Source organism: Caloenas nicobarica, chromosome 3 (genome assembly GCF_036013445.1).
Source record: "Caloenas nicobarica isolate bCalNic1 chromosome 3, bCalNic1.hap1, whole genome shotgun sequence".
NCBI classification, from domain to species: Eukaryota; Metazoa; Chordata; class Aves; order Columbiformes; family Columbidae; genus Caloenas; species Caloenas nicobarica.
In genome coordinates, this window is record NC_088247.1 from 76,669,489 (window position 1) to 76,688,985 (window position 19,497).

The following is a 19,497-nucleotide window of genomic DNA, read 5'->3' on the forward strand; positions in this document are numbered from 1 at the left end:
CCCGCTCCAAAAGCACGGGGGTGCGCATGTGAATGAGCGTGTGCATGTGTGCAGAAAGGGAATGTGAGAGGGAGAGAATGTGTGTGTCCTCAGTTTAATTAGAAAATTTAATTGGATGGAGTTTGGGTCATTTTTTTCTGCCCCCCTCTTTAGAGCTGCCTGCAATAAACAGACTTTTCTCTTTCCCTTTCATCCTTCAGTGGTTTGTAGTTCTGCATCTGCTCTGCTGGCATTGTCTCTGCTAACGGCCATACCGATCAGGAAGCCAGAGCCAGGAGGCAAATGAAGGGACTGCATTGATACCGCTGATCACTGCGCCCCACATAACTGGCAACTGTTTCTGTCTTTTACCTCTGGAGATGAGTTGAACAGATTGTGTAAAATTTGGTGGCTTCCGAAAAAAGAAAGGGGGGTGGGGAAAGAGAGAGGGACATCTTACCGTCCTACTGCCTTGGCCCTCTGGCTACCTGGTACCCAGGGGTCTGTTGGAGCAACATCCTCAATACAGGAAGCAAAAGTGAAAAATTTGCGGAAGTGAGCAAATCCGCTGGTTTCAGGGAAGGTTTGCATAAAAGAGAGACTAAACACACTGTGCTCTTTTCTCTGTTGGTGGATGCTACAGGCTTAAATCCTACTGCAGAGCCCTCCACCTCCTTGTTTTGGCTCTGCTGCGGCAAGGGAGCAGGCAAAGCCTTGCACCATATGCTTGAGAAAGTACTTCAGCTTGGACACAGGGGAACTGGTGCCAGGAACAGTGATTAACATTCGAGAGAGGCTGAGGATGTGGGGCGCTTCTCACAGATGTCATCCTCCCTTGTCAGCAGCATTTCATTGCACAGGATATGGGCCACAGTCATAAGGCGAGATGAGTATTTGTCATGTCTACCCAGAAAAAATGGCCTGAGGAAGCTGATTGACGTTCTTTTGCTCTCCTCAGCCCATCTTCCAAGCAAGACAGTAAAGAGCTTCTCTCTCATCACGTCCTGCCACCTTTCTGCACACATTAGCAGCTCTCATGATGTTTGTCATGTGCTTGGGCATGCGGGTGAATTACATGTAGGTGGATGTTTGCCCACCCTTGCCTGGCTTTGAGGAGGATTATGATAAAATGTACCTCTAATAGGGGAAAAATTTTGATGCAAACAGTTTCTTTCTCTGAATTTTAAGATGAAAGGGACAAGGTGGGCCCCCACCAGATCATCCTGCTGGTTCCTTAAGTGGATCAGGTTCAGACACAGGCATTATATGGTCCACACACCCTATAATCTCTCTCTCCCTCTTCCTTCTTACTCTCCCTGCCCATTCCCCACCACGCTACAAAGTCAGGCTGGGATCAAATTCAGCTTACTTGAATGTATATAATTTCCAAGTCGAAGGCTAATCTGCAGCCTTGTCCCCAGTGAGATACTCAATTTACTACTCCTGTAACTAAAGCTAATTGTTATGGCTATAATAATCAAATGTATCATCTTTCTAAAGGATACTTCTGGTCAACATTTTGCATTTTTAGAAAGGTTGCTATAAAACTCTCCTCTTTGTTAGGTCACACGCAGGCTTCCTGCTCCATTCAACCTTTCTTTTTATTTCTGTGTCCCATTCATTACACCAGTGTGGAGGTAAAAAAATATATATATTTCCCCTTGGAAGAATCAAAACTGTTCATATCTGTGAAAGAATAATAGCATGACCAGGGGACCACAGATCAATGCTATCCAGATCAGCACTTAAATGGAAATCACTCTGCATGAAAAATTCACGATGCCCTCTATCCTTTAAATGGATAATGGGGACATCTGGTTACAGCAGACAGAATCATTTTACGTATGTATATATGTGAGATACAGACCTGTGTGCTTTCAGTGTAATTCAGACAGTGACTGACATTGCCTGAATTAGTTATTTTGTAACTATTTTGAGGACTCTTATACACCTTCCTCTAGTGAATACAAGTCCCTAATAGCAGCAGCATCAGAGGTAGGATGATGGGCTAGATAAGACCACTGCTGAGACACTGTGATACCTGCAGGTTACCTGCTGCTATTTTTTAACCGATTTTTTAATATTTATAAAAAGGTCAGTGGCCAATCCTCCTGCCCATTCCTTTCTCCCTCTTTGATCTGATCCCCAGCGAGGCTTTTGCTGCCCTGAGACTCTTGGTATCACCTTCGGAAGGCTCATGCTTTGGTTCTTTACATCTCAGGACTGAGCAGGACCCTCTTACCTTTTATATACAACTGGAGGACAAGTGCCAGCAGCCCCGCTGGCCTCCTGATGTGGTGGCCTTGGGCCGTGACACCCCTCTAGAAAGTGGGAATCCCAGCTTGGTCCTTTCCTCTGTCCCAAGGGACTCAGTCCTGTGCCTCCACCAATCTGGGGAGGGAGCGCTTTGGGAAAGGGGCTGGGAATGGTTGAGCAGAGAGGCAATGCCTCCATCTCTCATCCCAGAGACGGCCATTGCCCTGCAAGGGATGAAGGCTTCGAGGGCTAGGAGAAGGGGCAATGTCAAAGGGAGCCCTGCCTTTAAAGGCATACACCAGCTTCAGTTTCTCAACCCTGCTCCACTGTGGATTTACACTTAATACAATACAATACTTAATACAATCCAGTCTTCGGACAGAAGCTGCTAGTTTTGATTTGTAATGGGGATATCTCTGTCTTCAGTTAGGCTTTTGAAAAAAAAACATTAGGCCTATATTGTATTTCGTCTCACGAAATACTCACAGCCGCTCCAGTTTTGCCTGAAAACACATCAGAAGTTTAAGGAAATCAATGAGATTCCCTCCTCTTTCTCAGGAAGGCCGAGGGTCAGCGTGCAGTGTTGTGTGGCCCCCCCAGAGTCCAAGGAGCACCTCTTGCCCATGTCCACTGGTACCCAAGGCCAGAGGACAGGAGGGCAAGCCTGGGATCCTGGAAGGGGAACAGCAGCACCCTTGTCAGTGTGCAGTGGCACAAAGGAAGGAAAGATGGGCAGCTATGCCACTTTTAATTGTCAGGCGTGAAATGTGAAGGAAAAGGCTTTCGTGGAGAGACAAGGAATGCAAGTGGTTTCAGGATACGCATATGCAAAGATGCACATACGTTAGCATTAGAGATTAAGGCAAACCTGTCTTATACAGGTATAAGACAGGTTTGCCTTAAAAAATACATGAACAGAAGATATCCAAACTCAGCACACCAGAGGTAAAAATGACAACACATGAATCAATATTATCTCCCACCATAGAGGAAAATTAAGTTGTATATTAGCTGTTCAAGTTAATGATATATCAGTATATGCTTTTATTATCTATATATATTGCTGTCTTGGACAACATAACCAGACCAGATCAGCAGAAGAGGATCCCCTACTAGGCACTTATGTCCTAATAAATATGCACATGAGAACTACTTCACACCCTGCTCAGGCCAGAAGCTGCCATATAGCCATTAATATTGATTGGTGTTTAAGTGGAATTCACTGTCAGTCCATTGCACTAACTCTAACGTGACAGCTGTGGTTAGTGCAATTTCTGTTTCTAACACAGACCTTAACCTTTCTGCACTTACCGATTCCCCCAGTACCCACTGACTTTTCAGGACTGCTGCCTCAATCAAAAGCCCATCACACAGTTTACATAAAGGAGATGAGAATTTTTTATTTTAAGAGCATAAAATTTTTCTCCATCACTCACGCAACTTTAAACATTCAAATGAGGAAATTAACTGCTGAGTGGTACCGACTAGATCTGATCTCATTAATCCAACAATAATTGAAGTGCAGGACTTCCCCTGAGGCCACAGATTAATGACCAGCTAGGTGGAGCTGCTGACATGGAGCACAACCAAGTGCTATTAACCCCAGACAGGCATTATTTACTCCCAGAGGAAAGGTCCTGTGCAAAATTCGTTACCTCTCGGGTGAGAGGAAGAGGGAGGAGAGGGGGCACATGGGTGGGTGCATGGAGAGTGCCCTTCTCGCTGCCGCGCACAGGGCACCCCACATGCACCCCTTACCTGCCAGCATCCCATTCATCTCGCCACACCCCCATAACCGTGCTGACCAGTGGACACATAATTAAAGTGAATTAATGATCTGAAGCAGAAACTGTGTTTAATGAAGCCCCACTCAGACTTGTGCGGTAACGCCAACCCTGTTTGCCGACAAGTTTACCAACCCTCTGTGCATAAAGGGCTGAGCCACCTGTTCTCCCTTCTCATTATATCTCCCTAAGTCTAAAGGTAGCACTGTCTGGTCAGACCTGGGACCTCCAAGCTGCTTGAGAGCCTCCTAAATGTCTCTGACAAAGCTGAGCCAGATCTGCCAAGATCTATTTGTTTCAGTCTCCTTTTAAACTCCAGCCATTGTTCACTTCCTAGATGTAAATTCAACTAACACTGTTGCCTCTTTTAGCATAAGAGGTAATTTCCTGGTTAAAGGTTCCCACCAAAATAATTTATGTCTTTTCAGCCAGAAATTGGAAATCCTTTAAGCTGCATATGTTACTCCCAATCTCTACAAAGTGCTTCAAATAAAAAAGAAATAGATTATATATCATAGTATCAGTTGCAATAGCAATACTAGCAACACTACTAATAGTTGTAGTAGACATAGTAGTCATAGCAGTAGTAATTACTATCATTGTAATGTAATTAATAAGAGCAATGGTTTAAGAGCCTACTCTTGTTTTCATTGAACTTGATGGGAGTTTTGGGATTTACTTCAATAAGAACAGGGTCAGATCCTAAACAAGCAAGGGTTAGCCTGCCGAAAAAAAAGGAAGCAGTGTAGGATTAAGTCTCCCTCCCCTTTCCACTCCAAGTAAAAGAAAACCAGGAAAGATTAGAAAGCTGTGAGGGAGACATACAAGCAAGTGACAAGCAGAGGTTAAAAAGCAGACAAAGCTGCATGCAGAGTACTGAGTGGTGCCCCCTATTCCCACCAGCGAGGGAATGTCCACCTCAGCCGTTCCAGCAGAATAGGGACGAGCACATCCATTACCAAGAGGAGAGAGGGACTCCATGCACAATTCATCTGAAAGAACAAAAATGTGCCTCACATTTCGCCTCTCTACTCAACAGCTTACGCTTTGATGCTGCACTGAGACGTTAGGTGCTCCTATACGCTCAGGCTGCCCACCCATCCTGACACATGAGCAAGAGAAGTTCTGGGATGCACAGGAGACAACGCTCCTGCACAGGCAGGTAACTCCTTTGCTACATGGGCTGGAGCTTGCTGCACGCAAACAAGCAGGCATGACTGGGGGATCAACTGCAGCTTGAAGATTCAAGGGACACAAAACACGTCTCTCTCTGCAGCAGTCCAAGTCTAAGCTCACAACAGCCAAAGCTGAACCGCATCATACCCTGTCAGAGGCCAGGAAGAAGAGTCCCGCAGGCAGCGCTTGCTCACACTGCACTGTGCTCAGCACAGTTTTGGGGAATCTAGACCCAGAGGAGCTGTTCTGGCAACGGAGGTAGGCTGAATAATACACTCCTGGTGAGAGAAGGAAGAGCAGTTGTGAGTGCAAGATGCACTCGACAGCTTTTTTCCACCTCTGCCTCCTCTGCTCTGGCCATCAGCCACAAAACTTTCTGTTTCACATCCTTATTTTTCTGGGAATGGCATGACACAAAGCAAAGCCCCATGGTATTACAAGGTCACAAAAAAAAAAAAAGGGGGCGGGGGGGGAAGGCACTACCTGCTTGTTCCTCCATCTAACCATAGCCAAACATTAACAACCAATAGTTCCTTTGTAGATAGTTGGCTCCTTCCAGTCCTGACATGTGCAATTGCTTTCTGGTCTCCCACCCGACAAAGCACAGTGTGAAAGGATGTACACATGAAAGCTAGGGTAAATTCAAAAACATCAGTCCCAGGCTGCAAGGGAGCTGAATTCAATATCAGCAAAACATACAGGAAAGGACAATGTATAATGGAAGTGGAGGGGGATGGAGGGGGGAGTGTGCTGGGGGAGGGGATAACGTAAACATTCACACATTAAAATATTAGATGATTCTCGTTGCACAGTGACTTGAATTCAAAGTATTTATGTGGTCATTTCCATTTCTTTTCCCAAGAGGGTGCTGGGACTGGCATGGCTGTCAGAGGAGTGTGAGAAGATGCCAGCACAGGCAAGCAGTTTCCAAGGCAGAACTACAGCAATGCCTGATATTGTATTAATGTGAGTGCTGGCCATCTGGCCATTAGGGACAAGCTGCTGCCAGGGTGTCTCTCTTTTTCCATCTCATTTCAGAAGCTCTGGAGCCTGGGACTGAGACCCCTAGGGAGATTCTGGCTAAAGATCATTCCAGCATCCACTCAGATGTTGTAGAGAAACGGCCAGAGAGCTGATAAGGCAGGAGAATGTGCTCACACCCACACAGAAAAAAACAAGAGAGAATAACACTGAAGGGGGGGTGGGGGGAGCAGAGGCAGAAAGAAAATGAGAGCAGATGAACAAGGGAATGGTTTAAATAAATAAGGAGGAAACAGGCAAAGGAAAAGAAAAACAAGAGGCATAGCACTCACTCTAAAGAGCCTTAAAAGGAGGGGAGAGGAACAGAGAAGAAAAGGAGTAGAAAGGGTTCAATAAGGAGAAATGGTTATCATTAAAGAGGCAGGGGTTCTGAAAGGACTACTAGCACAATGCACCTTTTCGGATTTTAACTACTCGGGGCTAAAGTAAGACTGCTTTCAGTGTGCCTTCTTGAATAGCACCTTGTCCCAGGAGCCTGCTGAAGTCAGTGTTCAGTGTAAGGGATTAGGGAGCATGGGTAAAGGTGCCAAAACTTTGTCTTGTCAAAATAAATGTTCTTCCTTAAGCTTGTTTATCTACTTTTAATGGTCATTGGAGATGCTTAGACTAATCCGCTGGGAATATTTTCAGTGTATAGAAAACTAAGTATAAAGTTGATAGTTACCATTTTGTGTCAATATGGAAGACTGCATTCCTGGAAATGTCAGCGGCTTTACCAGATTGCTGCTAAATCAGAAAAGTGAAAGGAATACACCAGGCACCCAGTTCTTCTGCAAAAGAAAGCAAAACATCTACCTACAAAATAAATCCTAGCTAATGGGCAAGGAAGTGGCATGGAAGAGCAAGAGTACTAAAATGACAGCCTGCAAAGCCTCTCTTCCTGCAAAAGCTGCTCAAGAACTGGCATTACAGTGTGATTTCCTGAGCACGTTTCTGAAAAGTAGGTATGATACGCGACTGTTATTTTTGTTGCTGTTATTATTATACCACTGTTATTCGGATCCATATCCTCCAAGAGGATCTGTGGGCGGATCTGGAAGTCTGAAAACAGGATTCCTTCTGAGGTTTCCCATGCTTCCTCACTTTACCCGACGTCTGACGGATGATGTTTAAGGGCTGCTTTTCAAGAAGATGTTTCTGGCATGACAGCTGAGGTATGAACTCCACACTGAGAAGCCGTAGTCCATCTCCCAAACTAGGGGAGGAAGTCTGAACTGCACTGTGGCATGAAGTTCAGGTCTGAGTCGTGGGAATGGTGCAGGTATCACAGCTGGTGCTTATTGGTGGCTGCAGAGGACATGGATTACAAGAGCCTTTCCATAATGGGATCTGTGAGGTCTCACCTTTCACATCAGCAACAGGTAAACTTCTGCAACAGGGAACAGGACTGATCCTCACTACAATGAGTGCTGAGGGGCAAAGAACTTCCTAAAAAATAATTTCAGAAAAAATTAATTACTGACAACATAGAGGAGTGTTAGCTCTGTTTACATCCATGAAATTCACTTGAATTTAGAGTAGCAGAAATCTTTGTTGTCCATTCTTAACTAAATCCAAACCAAATTAAGTACTGGCATAGCATCACCCTGGAGTTAAACCAGTATAACTGAGATCAGAACTGACATTTGGTTCCTGCAGACTCTCCCATGCAAGTCACTCCTGCTCACCAGAGCAACCTGTTTATGGGAACGCGATTACTTGTATAACTTCCCCTTGGCAAAGCAGCAGAGAAGCATGTTCTTAATGGATAATAATACATTTTTTCTGGCTTTTTGGAGTTTGGGTCGCATTTTTTTTTTACGTTTGACCAGCCACTTCTGCCATGAGTTCCCTCTAGCAGCAGCGCTGGCTGTGGGCAGCAGGCACAGGGCTGCATGTGACGATGCTGCGAGGCTGCGGAGCTGAGGCCGGCAGCAGGACCAGTCACCTCTCAAAGGCAGCCGAGAGCCCCTGTCCCAGGGGAGGCGGCTTTAGAGGAAGGCGGCTTGACAAAAAATCCCATACAATGCTGAGGAGGGGAAATAGGACAGCCAGAAACCCGCTTGCATCCGCAGAGCACAGCTGTGTGCTGTATCACACAGGGGAGCTGGGGTTTCTCCAGTGAAACCACGCCACATCGCACTTTTGTTCTAACAACTCATTCTGTGCTCACTTCTTTAAAAAAGGTTTTCCAGCAACCTACACAGATTTCGATGAGAAAAAAAAAATCTGCAGGAAATGTACTGGTCATTGCATCCATTGCCATTTAAAGTTTCATTTAAGTTTAGAGTCCCTTTGCACGGGTAGTCACGTCACTAAAACATTGAAGGATTGCCACACAAGTGATCTGAGTAGGCAATCTTCAGTGAACATAGAAAATTTTAAACATCAGAGAGATAGAACCTAATTGAAATTATCTGAAATAAAACCAACCTGAATGTCTTCACCTTCCTGGAACATCTTTAATGCTGCAGAGTGCCTTATCTCCCTTTATCCTATATTTTATTAGAAAAAGTGTAATTGATAACACACATAAATTTTTTTTTTTTTCATATACATACTTATTTCAATGAAAAAAAATGTCTTTGTCGGGACAAAGCACACTGTAGGAAGACACATGGTAGGAAGAGAAAAAATCCTTTGTCTTTCACAAAGAGAAGAATAAAATTATGTAAAAGCTCTTTTTCACTTTTAGTTTCTAAAATTTGATCTATCTTCTTTATATTTCTCAAGCAGAGCTGACCAAAACTTCGGAAAATTATTTTACTCAATAGGAGTGCAAATCAAAACTGGTTTTGTTTTGCAGAATTTTCAGTGAATACAGTGGTACACGATTTCTCAGGGTATTTTTCAGATAGTGTTTTTCTCTACCAAAATTTTTAACTAAGTTTTTAGATGAAAGTGGCTTTTTTAATGCCACATAAAAATATTTCATCTAATGAAAAGTTATTTTCCACTAAGAAAATCCATTGCGCTTGATTTTTAAAAATTCAATTATTGTTCTGATAAAAAACACTGGAGAAGAATATTGCAAAGTCAGACCATTCTGACAATGATTTGGGGTTTCCACCATCTTTAAAAAACTTTGAAAATAAAACCATCTAGCATAAGAATTGAAACAATGGTTTTCTAAGGGTAACTTTTTCAACTCCACTTTCATTCAAGAACATAACTGCTCCAGCATGGCCATGCTTTCTTTCTCTGTTGGTTGAAACAACCACAGATTGGGAGGCTGAGGTGTTATGAGGGAGGGCCATGAGTTATTAACCAGGTGTCCATGCCACTGTTTGTATTCTCTCACTGTGTTAAATCACAGGCACCCAGGAAACTGTTTCATCTGTTAATGTCTAAGTGGGATGGGACAGAAAAAAAAAGATGACTGGGTGCAGAAGGCCAGGACAAAGACCTGTGTGCCTCACGGAGTGCCGCCCCTGCACATGGGGATTAAGGAGAAATTAAGCAGCACAGGGACCCCATGCTGCACCCTCTGCACAGGGCTGGATTTCATCCCTGGCAATAGAAGCAGCAGGGCAAAGACCAGGCAAAGCGGTAGCAGGTAGGATGGGTGGTGGTGGGCAGATGGGAAGCTGGGAGGAGAGCTCTGTTCACCAACAGGGTGTCTCCCACCTCAGGATACCCACACCAGGAGTGGCCAAAGAGGATATTAGCACATGGTGGGGCTCTGGGTTCATCTGGTTGGACAAAGCAAACCCAGAGCCTGAGCACCTGCTGCTCAGTGGGGTTAAGGATGGGTGGTCAAGCTGTTCCCCCTGCAGATCCCGTGGACAAGTACAATTTCCCCCTGTTCTGAGAAGCCCATGGTTGTTACTTCTTCACCAGAGAGGTATGGAGGGACAGGCTGATGGCTTGCGGGGACGGGAGGATAAGGGATCCTCTGTAAGGCTCAGAGAGACGGCACTCAGAGGAAGGCTTCCTTGGGGTTGTACCTGCATGGATGCGCTCGTGGTGCCTCTGCTCCTTCTCAGGCCACCAGGCAGCCACTACTGCTCCATGGCAGCAGTCACGCAGCCGGGGCACGGAGACAGCTCTTTTCTTCACAAGTAGCCCATGCAGCTGAGGAGGAGATGGCTTTCTCTCACCTCATCCGTTGAGACTGAGGAGAGAAGCAGAAGAAGAAGGAGCAGAAGTGAGATGGAGACAAAGCTGTGGGAAGTCAGACCAGCACCTGCTGAAACGGGAGTTTGCATTGCGTGTTTGACAGAGCAGCCCTAGAGGTGACACCATATCAGTGTGGTCCTGCAATCTTGGCTGGACAGAGAAGCGGTGACACAGAAATCAATGAGAAAGCCCCCCACAATGTCATCAGACCAGGCTCACACCACAGGTAGAAGCTGAGGGTCATTCTGCAGTAAAGCACAAACCTCTGTATCACAACTGGTGCTGGGGCCAGCCTTACAATATTTACACTCTGTGATTATGATATTCCCTGGTTAGGAGAACAACCAGCTAACAGATGGGTAAGTAATGGATTACACATGTTGTCTGGGATTTGATTTTACTCTGTCTTGTGAGGGCAGAAAAACTATGCATTTTGAAGGATTTATTGTTTGGAAATAATATACTTCATACTCAAGGAAAATCAATTCTAATGCAAACATTTACAAATAAATATGACCTTCTTCATAAAATGCACTTTAACATTAGAGTCCAACCTTGGCAAGTCCTGAAAGACTGAGTTCTTCAAAAACTAAAGGTTCTCATTACCTTTCAGGACCAGCCCTTAACCTCGGTCTCTCCTTAATGTTCATACAGAACTTTCTTCCCTTTTAGGCTTATTTTTGTTTTTAACCAAGAGCCAATTAGACGGATTCTGAATAAGGTTGGAGAAGTTTTTGTTCAAATGAGAAATTTTTAGTCCCTTGAAGTGTAATGGGTTTTCAATAGAAACCCTCTCCTGCTGTGCATTGATCAGCTATTGATTGGTGAGGGTTTAAACTAAATTATCACTGCCAAATAAAAGACTTTCAGGATGAAGGAACTGAGCTGAGCACAGTGCTATATGAAAAGTAAGCCAGTCTTTTGTGGTGGAATCGAAAGGCTCTGGTCACTCTTGAAGAAAAAAAATGTTAATTGAAAAATTCCTTAAATAGGTAACAGCTCTGAAAGTCTGCTTTACATAAAAGATATGAAATCACAATCAGCCAACAGAGAGAAAAGGATCTTGCAGCTCAAGTGCTTTTTCTCTCTAAATGGTGCTGATTACTTTCCTATTCATGGATGACATGAAGTGATGGAAATTAGTCATTTCAGAAGAAAGGACTAATGACAGCTGAACTTGCGGGCACTGGGGGAAGTTCGATGATTGGCTCCTCGAGACAGAAAGTTAAAACAAAAGAACTTCCTATTGGGTGGAAAGATTTATCCCAAACCTGGCAGGAAAACAAATACAGGAGTTTGATTAGGCTTCAAAAGATCCATTTTTTAATTTTTGCTTTCACCAGTGATCACAAGGGTTTCAGACTTTTTTGAAAGAGCAATGAAAGAGAACTGCATTCACCATACACAACTGACTATTAATAAAAAATATATTCTCAAACAAGCCTTTTTCTTTACAATTTGGAAATTAAACAAATGGGAGTTGCTGATCCTCTGAGGCAGGTGTGGGAGGTCTGAGTTCCAGCCAGCTGTTGGAATTTCAAACAAAGGTCTGATCTGCAAAGGCGCTAAAAAGCTTTTGGTATTCCCCATGTAAGTTAAAAAGGAGATCAGGATTCTGAAAGTCAGGCCAGATCTTTGAGGAGCGAACTCTAGATACGCGTATCTCAACACGCGCATGACTGCGGGACCAGGCCGGGCTGTGCCCTGCCAGAGTCACCAAGCGCCGCAGGCTGAGTTGCTCTGAAATCTCTGAAGCTGCATCGCCACGTCCCTGCTGGAGCGTGGACACATCCTACGTGGCCACATCCCTGCCTGCTCCCAGCGCTGCCCCCACAGTGCGAAGCTCACCCGCACCACCCTGGGCACGGCTCTGCCTTCTCTGCTGGGAAGCTTCCCTGCTGCCAATCCCCAGAACATGTATTTTTAAGGATCAGGTAGCATGTACTTAATATTAATACTTACTGTCTTAGTGTGTCCAAGGGCATTATAATCAAAGGTATTTCAGGAGAACAAATCTATAACCCTGTTTGCAAGATTTCAGTAACTCAAAGTTCAGGATCACTCCATTTCACAGAAATTTTTTTTCCCATTTCTGAATAGCTGGCTCAAGAAATAAATACAGATTCCAAAACATCATCATTCAAATTCATATTTACAGGATTCTATAGTGTCTGGTTCAGGGGTCAGTTTAGTTTGTTATCCAGACCTCTGAAAAAGAAAGGTCTGGTTTGGACTCCACAAAAAACACCTCCAGTCTGGCACTCTGTATAACAAAATCATGTGTATTTCAAACTTCAAAGAAGCTAGAGACAATATGGTTGCTTGATTCTTTTCAGTCAGAGGAACGATATCTATCTAGTAAAAGCAATCTCTCTGATTATGCTAATCTATAGGCTGCTGGTAGCTGTAAATTGAGTGCTTGCCCAGATTTTGATACAAACACTTAATCCAACAAGATCCAGTAGAAGTCTGCCATAACTTCTCAGTTGAGCAGGATATCACAGCAGTAATAGAATAAATATTTCTCTGTCATAACTTTGCCAGTATTGTAAATACAGTGGCCGATGCCAGAGCCTTCAAAAGAATAATAAAATGTCTCATAAAACCCTCAGTTTTCTAACTGTAGATACCTTGAATGTTAATGTCCCAGGAGAACTTTACAATTCATTGTCACAGACCAGATAGCATTCATGTGGCTAATATTTTTATCCATACAGTTGTCTACTGCTTTTTCTTCATTTTATTTATTAATATGCCAAAGCTGAGTTTCATCAGATAATCACATGTGCATCAGCCAAGCACAAGCTATGCTTCAGGCAAGCATGTGCTCAACCAGGCTTGAGAGAGAGGAAACTGGGAAAAATGTAATAATTTCTGATAAAGAGGAGGTCAAACTAAATTATCTAGTTGTCCCATCTGGCTCAGAGGTCTGTGAAACAACTTAGCATAGGAATCATGCCCTTCCATTCATTTTACACCCACTGCCTTTTAGCTGAGATAATTCCTTTTTCATGTGCTCTGTGTGCAAAAGTAGGAAGTAACATCTATCTCCAGTGCAATCTCCTGTTGAACACACAAATTTCCCCCTTTTCTGTTAAATAATTACAACAGAAGAGTATACTGAATATTGAAAGCCCAGTCTTTTTACCATTCCAGTAGTGATGAGTCACCTGGCCTTAGTAAGAGAAAGATCAAGCCACAGATCCTGAGGCAAATGAATCTGATGATGCTGAAGATCGCAATCTGGGAGAAGGAAAATAGGCAGAGGAGACTGGAAATATTTTCTTCCCCCGCTGCCCACAGAATATCTTCTTCATTCTTGCTCATCCCAGTGTATTTATGCAACAGACAGATTAATAAATTAAATAGTGCCTCCCCAATCTCCAGTTATCGCCAGCATATGGCTACAATATGCTCCAAATCCTAACTCACTGATAATTAGGATGAATTTTAGAGCAAGAATAAAAATAAAAACCTCTAATAATGATATATAAGTTTATCATCCATGTAGCAAATATCTACAAAATCATGTAAAGTAAAATCTACCAGTTTGATTGAAGGACCTGATTTGACCAACAACTCGTTGCCAGATTCCGTTACATCTCTAGACAGTCAGTGCTTTGGGTGGCTGGAAAGGTCCACTGGCCTGGAAAGTCAGGGTGCTGGGGCAATGCTGGGTGTCTTCCCAGAACACTCTGCGCAAGCTTAACAACAGAGTTTAGAAAAGAAATTCAATAAATGGAAGTCAGCTTTCACCTCTCCTGCACCTTGAATTTCAGAACCTTCATTTTATGTTTCAGAGTTTCAGATTACAACCACCAAACCATCAGACTTTGGCATCTGACACAACATGCCTACTGGGCATGTTTTTCAGACTCCACAAACTCACCAGGAAAATGAAGAATAATTTAAGTATCCACACTACTCCTTTGATGCAGGTATAATGAAAATCTCTATTTCAAAGCAGAGAAAACTGAGGAATGGAAAAAATACCACCTACCTAAGGTGAGGAAACCAGCATCACAGACAATGCTAGAACTCAAATCGTCTAATTACTGGACTGTGTTCTCCTAATTGCCAAATAAACCCACAGCCCTAGCAGAAGAATGATTATGCCTTCATCACCATCCTGTTTATTCAACAATCCAGTAATAGAGCAATGACTGGGAGAGAATACGTTTTGTTTTTGAAAAATTATTTCAGAGATTTGACAAGCCCTCACACAGAGACCTGTAATGGTTCCAAACCACTCTTGAAATAAAACTAAAATCTGAAACAAGCTTCTCAAAAGGAATCTGTGTCACTTTCTGAAACAAACTGTTCATTTACATTCCTTTAATGATCTGACTGTATTGAACCCAACACTCTGAGCAACACATGCAAGAAAGCTCATTTACACTTCCAACTTTGTTTTTCCAAGGGAGCTATATTATTTATCTCCTCATTTCCTTTGGAGGTCTTACGATGGGAGCTATAAGCTAAATGTCTCGAGTAATAGATGGAAGATGAAAGGTGACCAAATATATTCAAGCCGATAATAAACAGAGAGCATTTGTAGGTGAAAACAACCAGCTTGGCACAAGAGAAAGAGAGATAATGCAATGGCTTTAATAGGAGGCTTTTAACATTTCCTGTTCGGGATTGGCTGGCTTATTAATGATTTAAGCACAAATTGAATTAACCAAATATTGAACATATGTTCTTTTAAACTCTCTTAAATCTACCAGAGCCGTGTGCGGGAGAGCTATGCGGCCATGCTGTTGAAGTGGGGGGAGGATGACAAGGGGGTATTGAGGGTGACTGGGTAAGTAAAACATAACCTGAAGGTGGTCAATTTAATGCTGTGTTAGTGGCCTGAACTTTCAGTTCCCAAAGGGAAAGGATGATTAATGCCACTACCAAATGTATACCCATACCTGACCCTGATCTCATCAAATCCTGCTGCCACCATCTGCTGTTTTTAATTCCTCTGCAATATTTGTATTTGCTACCTCCCTCCTACAAAGAGAGGGAGAAAAAAAAAATGTTCCCTGCTTATGAATGGTGTGATCTGGTTGTACTGGCTGAACGCTGGCCAGGAGGCATCTGTTGCTTATAGTCCTGACAGCATCTGCTACTATTTCTCACTTTTCCCAGCATGCTGTGAGATATGGTTTCTCCCAAAGGTGGCCTTTGTATGCACCATTGTCAATTCCATCATTGTCTGCCACAGCCTGTTCCCACGATGCAGTGGTAGTTATTACCACGCTGCAAAACCTTTTCTTGCAGGCTATCTGTAATCTAAGATATTGTGTGATTGAGTTATGCAGTTAACCCTTTTCCTATGCATCAAACCATTAAAATAAAAAGAAACAGACTGGACAATTTTTGGAAGGAAAACCTCTGGGGCTTGCAAGGGATGGGAAAGTGAAACAGTGGGTTTTTTTGGGGAGGTGGTTTGGTTTTTTTTTTGGTTGGGGTCTTTTTTGCTTTTAAAATAATGAGAGTGTGGCACTAAGTAAACTCAAGGTTTAAAAACAAACAAAAAGACAAAAAGCAAAAAAATGTCCTAAGTAGCAGTTTTAATTCCTTTAAAAATACTATAAAGGATGCATTGTTTTTTCTCCTGATTCCTGATACGGCTATTAACCATTGTAACCAAATGTGTGTGAATGCTATTATTTATGTGTCTGATCTTTAAATACCCTCTGCTAGAGGGATACAGACTGAGACTTCTGATGGACATAGGCGTCCCAAGCTGTCATCTTGCCTTGTCCTTCTGTCAAACAGTTAGTGTGTCAAGCGCTTCTCCTGGGAACTTTTAGAGCAAGAGACTGTAAGCGCAGAACAGTCCAGTCTCCAGAGAGCCACTTTTAACTCACGACAATATCCTCGGTGTCAGCTCAGAATAGCCCACTATGGGGCAAGGAGAAAGAAAGCGCAACAGATGTTACTAGTAAAACCATGTTTACAATTCTGTAAAGTTATTGCCCCTACGTACCTTCTGACCAAAACCCACTTAAAAGACGGCCAGGTTCCTAATGGTTGGATTTTTAAGTCAATTCTGTTTACATAAACCTTCGTGTACAGTATCAGTGCGATTAAAATAGACATCGTGCCTCTCGTGTGTACACACCCCTCCTATTTCCCCCAGAACATTTGTAACTGTGTGGACTTTCGACTAATATAGTTATCACTCAGAGCTGTATTTATGGTAGTTTCTATATCTGTATAAGAACTGCAAATATCTCTCCCTGAAATACATAGGACATGAGTGATGTTTTATCTCTCCAAATGCATTCATACATGTTTTTATCCTCTTCTATTTCTCTTCTTTTTTAACTTTTTTTTCCCCTTTAACATTTTGGGCTACTTATTATGTATGGAATCATACCTAAATCCCCTCAGAGGTACTTTCGCAATTTTGTAGTTGTTAAAGCAAGCAACGTGGCTGACACTGGAAGCAGTAATGATAATCAGCTCATCTTTTTAAATCCATCTTAGAGCAGACCAAAATATTGGAGAGATGAGGTGAAAAAACAACCATGGAATTTGTGAAGAAGGCTTTTAAAACTAAGTCCCTTCAAAATCCTCATCTCTCCTTCTGCCCAGTCCTGAGGAACTGTCAGACAGTGCAATATAGCACATGATGACAAAGCAAAAATCAGGGCAACATTTATCTACAAGACTACATATGGCTACTCTTTCCCTCTTAGCCTCATTTCTTTTCTCTTTTGCATCACCTACATTACATTTTCCAGGGAAGAGGGCTTCTGAGGAAGGGGAAAATTGTGTTATTTTCTATCTCTGTGGTTCCTGTTTTAAGTGGGGACTCATGTTATTTCAACTGTGTCTTTACCCTGTCTGCTCTAATAATGCTGAGTGTAGTACCAGCATGGAAGGAATGTAAAAAACAGGTACTGTAGAGATGTACTGCTCTCTTGGGCACCAGTTCATCTTGACTTCACACTCTTGTTAGTTTTTTAAAGTCCGTTTTCAGTGTTATCATAAATTTAAATGAGTAAGTCTGATTTAAAATTTTCCATCCTCTCTGTGCACATAAAACGCTAGGGAGAATAAGGCACTTTACGGGCTAAGGCAGGTGTGATGTTAGATAACAGAACTGCCAAGCTGCTGTTGGTTAAGACCATTGAAAATACATTGCTGAATCCAAGATCGAGTTCCTCTCTGCACTCTGAAATCCTTTTTCCAGAGGCAACAGGTAACAGAAGGAGAACCATGGCTAGATGACTTGCAGCTTTTCTATCACTAGGACAGGATGAGCCCGGGAAAGCAAAGAGAGTACCTGGAGCTGGAGCTCTGTGCTTATAGTATCTGGTCTCCACAGTGGCTGCAAAATCCACACAGGAAGATTTGCATGGAGAAATTCATGACTTCTTTTTAAAAAAGGGAGTGTGCGCATATGAAGGAAACCATAGGTACAAACTGTGTGTGACCCACTTTTATAAAACATTTAGTATCAATCAATGGAAAGCAGTAAGATTTTCCTAGCAGACAGATAATATGACTTGTGACAGAATCATTGAGCAGGATCACAAATGCTCTGAACAACAGATTTCAAGCTACAGGTTCTTCCTGGGTTGGCTGTGGAAGCTCAACTGCTTCAAACCTACCACTGTCTGAGTCTGTAGTTCCCTGAGTCACCACCATATCCTTTACTATTTCCATTAGGATACAGGATGCTTTAGTGACAGCTTTTTTGCAGGAGGAGCTGTGTGTTTATGTTTTCCTGTAACAAGGTGAACCATGGTAAGACCTACTATGAAGGACACTATGACCATCTTGAGATCCACAGAAAAACACAGCAAACCCCAGGTGTGATGTAAGGAGGCAGACATGCACAGCTTTCAACAGCTTTCACACACTAATGACATAATATTGCTTCAACGAGCCTCACCGGAGACCTTTTCCTATTTCAGGCCCATCATGGGGACTCTGTTGCTCTTCATTTTGTCTCCTTGCTGCTCATGGTCTGGCTGACACCAGTGAACTGCTCCTGCCAGAGGCAGTGGGCGCTCCCTGCCCCTCCGCACGAACATGGGGCCGAGCCCTCACCAGTGCTATCAACCAGCGGGCAGCTGCCCTGAATGAGAAGCAGCACTGGCACGTTCACAGACAAGCATGTGTATAAACGTTCTCCTGAATCAGGAAATATTGCAAGGAGGCAGCAATATTTTTTCTCTGTTTCAGCAGCAGGAACAAGTATGGGCAGTATTCCTTTATTATGGGCAAGCAGGCTGGGATCTGCTGTCTCTTCTCCTCCCTCCAGCATTATTTTCAGAAGATCTTTTTGAGAACTAGGAAAAAAAAATAAAATAAAAAACCAACCAAACAAACGGGGAAAAAAACACACAAAAAAACCAAACAAACAAGCAAATCCAAACAAACAAAAAAAACTTCTGCCGTGCGCAGGTAGGTTTTGATAGCAAGCGTGAGCCACAGGCTGCTCTCACCCCGTGTCTGTTTTCAATTTAGCCAAGTGGCTACAGCTCCCACTATGCAAAACAGAGAAGCGGGGGGAAAAAAAAAGGCAGGAGAGCCTGGTACTTAGATGGGGCAGGGGTTACTGGAGGAGGAGGTCGCATGCTGGGGGAGGCCAGCCACCTGCCCTGGCAGCACCACCGTGCCGCCCCATCGCCCATGGGGCACCAGCTGGCGGCCTCTACCCAGCGCCCTGCGGCTGGGCCAGCGGGGCGGCTGGACTTGCTGAGACCTCATCCCCCGGTGTTCCCCGGCCTCCTCCAGCCTCCCCTGGCCTTTCCTGGCCTTGCCCGGCCTCTCTCCGGCCTTCCCCGGCCCTTCCTTCCCCCGGCAACAGCAGGGCGGCAGCCAATGGGGCCGGGCGGGTCAGGGCGGTGGCGGCGGCGCGGGCCTTTGTGCGGGGTGGCAGGTGACCATGGCGGGGGAACAAAGCGGGGTCAGGGCGGGAGCCGGGTCCCTTTTCTCAGGCCCATGTTCTCCACTCCTCACAATCTGTCTGAATTTAACTTGCCATTGAGGTCCCTGGCTGTAGAAAACAGCTTTATGTCGACTAATCCAGGCAGAAGTAAGGGTAGACACAGAGACAGGTTTGAAGGCGGGGACGTGGCTATTCTGCTGCCTCTTTTTTTTTTTTTTTGGCCTTTTTTTTCCCCTCTCTCTCCCTTCCTCTCTGCCTCCAGTG